This window comes from Triticum aestivum, chromosome 6B (assembly GCF_018294505.1).
Source record: "Triticum aestivum cultivar Chinese Spring chromosome 6B, IWGSC CS RefSeq v2.1, whole genome shotgun sequence".
Lineage (NCBI taxonomy): Eukaryota > Viridiplantae > Streptophyta > Magnoliopsida > Poales > Poaceae > Triticum > Triticum aestivum.
In genome coordinates, this window is record NC_057810.1 from 246,491,148 (window position 1) to 246,496,907 (window position 5,760).

A 5,760-nucleotide genomic window follows, 5' to 3' on the forward strand; every position below is an offset into this window, starting at 1 on the left:
GAAAAACCGAAAAGGTTGAGTCAATAATGAAAAGAATTTGAATGAGATCTTGGAGAAGGCATGTGACTGATTGGATCCATTCTTACGTCACACTCAAAAGGAATTTGAGAATAACTCCGGGAGAATTAGAAGAGTCAGGTAGGATCCTGGGAAAAGACCTGTGGGTTAGGGCCCACTGAAAAGAAAAACACCGTTGGAAAGGGATGTTGAATAGATAGATGATGCACCGGAATGATTGAAAAATTTGAATGAGGTGACAACCTCGAATTAATTGCAACACAGACGAATCTCCTGAGATGTCTTGAGCACTCCGAAAAGATAAACTGGTGAGAGGCAAACGTGCAAGGGGGAAACATTTGAGCTGAGGAAAAGAATATGATCAACACCGAACAACTTGAATTGAATCCACCGGAAAAGAAAAGAGATGAAGAATGTCAAATGAGACGAGAATTCACCGGTTGGAATAATTGAGGAAAGACTAAATAGACTCCGTATGAATGAAATTGATGCTCGAAAGAGACTCAGGCTCCGGGAAGAAAAAGGGGTGGGAGGGCGGGAAAAACGAAGGCAACTTGGAAGGGGAAAACCAATGAATAACTTTAAGAGGAAACACCGGTTGAAATCATTGAGGAAAGAAAGAAAAGACTTCACACGAGTAGGATGGATACTCGATTACAGGCTCCGGCTCCGAGAAGAAAAGGGTGGGCGGGTGGGAAAAGAAAACAACTGAGGATTGAACTCAAAGATGAAGAGGCTCGAGTCAACTTGACGAGAAATGCGCCGGATGAAAAGAGATGAGATCCAACGACTGGAAAACCAACTATGTGATCCTAAAGAAAGTTTGAAAGGGAAGAGGAGTAATTGAAAACACCTACGTCAAGATTCCTCACCAGAGCGACGAAGGGGCTGAGGAGTAAAAAGAATTCCTACTCTCCGATATAACAAGACTCAGAAATCAGTTTTCTTCTAGACTCAACAATGGCCAAACTACACGATCAATCAAGGGGGCTCCTATGGTCGGTCGAGGCTCTGATACCAACTTATCACGCCCAATATGCGACCCTATCCAAAAGGAACTCGAAGGTCCCACCAAGGATAGACCCGCATATTGAAACACTTTTGCAAGGTGGATATCATTACATCAACATTACATAATAGATGGGGATACATACAAAAGGCATACAATGCCACACGAATACAACATCATCATACATAAGAGCACCATCCAACTACGGATGAAACATAAACAGAAACTCAAACGACATCCACCCTGCTAGCCCAGGCTGCCGACCTGGAACCTATCCCCTGATCGAAGAAGAAGCAGAAGAAGAACTCCAAAACAAGTTAACATTGCTCTCGCGTCATGATCATCGCATAAACCTGTACCTGCAACTGTTGTTGTAGTAATCTGCGAGCCACGAGGACTCAGCAATCCCATTACCATGGGTATCAAGACTAGCAAAGCTTAATGGGAAAGGAAGGGGTAAAGTGGTGAGGTTGCAACAGCGACTAAGCATATATGGTGGCTAACATATGCAAATGAGAGCGAGAAGAGAAGCAAAAGGAACGGTCATGAAGCTAGCAATGATCAAGAGGTGATCCTGAACTCCTACTTACGTCAAACATAACCCAAAACCGTGTTCACTTCCCGGACACCACCGAGAAGAGACCATCACAGCTACACACACAGTTGATGCGTTTTAAATCAGATCTGGTGTCAAGTTATCTACAACCGGACATTAACAAATTCCCATCTGCCACATAACCGCGGGCACGACTTTTGAAAGATAATACCCTGTAGGGGTGTCCCAACTTAGCCCATGATAAGCTCTCGCGATCAACGAAGTACATTCCTTCTCCCAGGAAGACCCGATCAGTCTCAGAATCCCGGTTTACAAGACATTTCGACAATGGTAAAACAAGACCAGCAAAGCCGCCCGATGTGCCGACAAGTCCCGATAGGAGCTGCACATATCTCGTTCTCAGGGCAACACCGGATGAGACTAGCTACGAGTAAAACCAACCCTCAAGGTTCCCCAAGGTGGCCCCGCAGGCAGCTGAGTTCGGACCAACACTCGAAGGAGCACTGGTCCGGGGGGGGGGATAAAATAAAGATGACCCTCGGGCTCCGGAAACCCAAGGGAAAAAGGGCTAGGTGAGGCAAATGGTAAAACCAAGGTTGGGCCTTGCTGGAGGAGTTTTATTCAAAGCGAACTGTCAAGGGGGTCCCATAAATCACCCAACCGCGCAAGGAAGGCAAAATCCGGGAACATAACACCGGTATGACGGAAACTAGGGCGGCAAGAGTGGAACAAAACACCAGGCATAAGGCCGAGTCTTCCACCCTTTACCAAGTATATAGATGCATTAATTAAATAAGAGATATTGTGATATCCCAACATAATCCTGTCCACCATGGAGCAATCTTCAACTTCACCTGTGACTAACAATGCTATAAGAGGGCTGAGCAAAAGCGGTAAGATAGCCAAGCAACGGTTTGCTAGGAAGGGTGACAAAGGTTAGAGGTTCATGGCAATTTGGGAGGCTTGAAGAGCAAATGATAGGAAACGCAGCATAGCGATAGTACAAAGCAACTAGCATAGCAATGATAGTGATGAGATCCAAGGTGACGGTCATCTTGCCTGAAATCCCGCAAGGAAGAAGAACAAGTCCATGAAGAAGACGAACGGATGAAGATGAACCAAGCGTAGACGAACGAATCCTCACGATCGCAACGAAACAGGAAATATCGAGAAGAAGCACACAGCATGGTAAACACACCACACATGAACAAGGCATGATGCTCAACCAAGCATGATGCATGAAAAAGCTACATGAAGCTACTCATGGCAAGAGATGATGCAAACAAGAGCAACACATCAAAGCAAGTTTAAATGAGGCCGGAAACAACATATAACAATTCCGGTAAGTCCCCATATGCAAATTTAGAAATTGGTCCAGAACTGAATAAACCTTATGTTCAAGTTTTTAGAAAGCAAGTTAAGATGCACCAAGATTGTCTACATGAGATTCTAGTCAAGTTACATATAAAGTTCAATTAGTTCGGAGCTACGGCCTAGAAGATATGAGCAAAACAAGTTAAACATGGCATTGATGCAAAATGCATCCAAACATCAAGCAAACACCTCAAAACAAGGATGCAACATGATAATATGAAACTATATGCAATTCTAAGCAAGTTTCATATAGAGCACACTCTAAACGGAGCAACGGTTCAACACATACACTCTATACCAGTTTAAAGGACAAGCTGTCCAAAACAGCAACTAGGCATCTAGCAAGCATCAAAACAACATGCTACATCACCTCAAAATAATAACAAAAGGCATGGTCATGAAGTACAGGTAAAGCATGACAAAACATGAACACTGAGCTACCTCTAGAAATCACTAGAACATGCTCAAAAGGACATGGAAAGATTGCAAATAATAACAGTTTCAGGCTTGGCAGAAATAACATCAGGTTGCAATGTTTAAAGCTATCAAACAACATGTTACAGAAACTTATCATGGCAAACAAAAGCATGGAATGAATCTACTAATTGCATATAACAAAAGTCCCTTACTGACCATAAGCCAAAAGGGCACAGAAGATGTGATGGCACCCATGTAAAGATAGAAAGTGATATGACAGATTCATACATGGCAGAAACAACAATAAATAGGCATGTTGGTGAGCTTGTACCACTCACCACAGAGCAATACATGGCATGGAAAGGTGACCAACAACAATAAGACATGTTTATGAAGCTAAGCATGGCAAGAGCAAGTTCATAGCTTGCATGGATCACTCACAAAACACATGGAAAACTGCACTTACTGTTAACAGGTTGACAGCAACATTATTTAGCAACTTGAGAGCAATATTACAACAAGCTACAGTAGGATATAAATGCAACCAGGGGTATGAATGGATGGAGCATGACATGTATAACAAATCATCCTTAGTGAACATTTCCAGATTATGCATAGAATGACTTGTAGCAGCAGGTCTACATAGCATCATAATATAACAGAACCAGTCTAGCAAAACAGCAACATCAAGTACCCTACTTCACGAGCTCGATGCACTCACTACAATACTCACAAAAATACATGGATTGCACCACTGTAAATATGGCATGATGTAGCTCAAAACACAATTAGACATCAAGCTCATAGGATGTACACACAAAATGCAACGAAAAAGACAAAACAGTAAGTTATAATAGTTTCAGCAGGTTAACAACAACATGCACTCTTGCAACGATGATTAGGGCATCAAGCTTAACTCAAACAAACATGGCACAATGGAACAAAATGTAGAGCATCTGACAGCGAACATTTTCACATATTATATGCACAAAATGGAGCAGCATGCGTGGAGTTATGGTAGGTCAAACATGGTCACATGAGATAGAATTTCGGGGACTTGGGTCAAATTTTCAGAATAAAAACAGAGGGCGTCATAAAGTTAGACTACGCATAGGCGGGGTTTAGGCAAACTGAAGCTCACCTAGGGCCCTTGGGCCTGTCGATGCTGGGCTGGGCCTTGCTTGCGAGGCCCACGTGGCTGACATGGAGGCCCACGCGCGGGAGGCGCGGTCAACGGGCGTAGGTGGGCGGCAGATCGAGGGATCCTGCTCGATGCAGGCGGATCCGGGGTCGAAGGCGGGAGGTTCCCGGCAGGCTCCAGCGAAGGACAATAGGATGGCGGCGGGGACGACCAGATCCGTGGCGGGGAAGCCCTTTCCCGGCGTCGATGACGAGACCTAGGGCGGCGGCGATAGTTCCCTGGCAGCGAAGAGAGAAGGGAGCGAGGTGAGAGGGACAGGAGGAAGAGAGAGGGAAGGAGAAGAAGGAAGAGAGCGGCGGATCTGGCCTGGGCGTCGAGGTCGCCGGCGGCGGCGGCGCGCGTCCTCTGGCGATGCGGCGGGGTCGGCCTCCGGTGCGGGGAGCAGGACGAGCGCGGAGGCGAGCGGAACTCGGGCGGAGCGAGCGGGAGAGCGCGGCGGCACGATTCGGGCTGGGCGGGCCCGGTGCGGCCCGGGGGCGGGCCGGATCTGGGCCGCAGCGAAGTGGGGCGATTGGGGCGACGTGGCGCACGGGGAGTGGCCAGGGGCGGTGGCGCGGTGGCGGCGCAGCCAATGGCTACGCGCCAAGTGGCGGAGGCGAGGTGGCCGGCGCGGATTTGGAGGTGGGAGGCTCTGATTCCGAGGAGGAAGGCGGTGGCTGTGGCTGGGAGGTAGGGGAAGAGTTAGGCTGCCAAATTTGGAAGGAGGTGTCCATATATAGGCAGGGATGGCTAGGGTTTGGTTTTTAGGGGGGCTTGGAGCCCTCCTATCTCGATCGGGCGGTTCCGGACGTGAGGGGGGGGGTAGGCTGGGCATAGGAGGGGTTAGTGGGCTGTGCTAGAAAGGCCAGGGGCTGATGCAGAGAAGAGAGAGAGGCTCGACAGCAGTTTCGGAGACCAAAACGTCCGACGAATATACCGGCTATATCGCGGTTATATATTTAACGGTTGGGCAGCCAAACGAACTCCGAATGCGACGAAATTTGGCCGGCGGCCTGTCTACACTATAATAAGACCACATGCCAAGCTTTGACCCATTCTGAGAGCATTTTTCGGCCACTCACGAAACGAGGTAAAAGGGGGCGCCGGGGGACATTGGAGTGCCGGATTGCAAAACGGACAACGGGGAAAATGCTCGGATGCAAGAAACGAACACGTATGCAAAATGAAATTCACATGATGCCATGG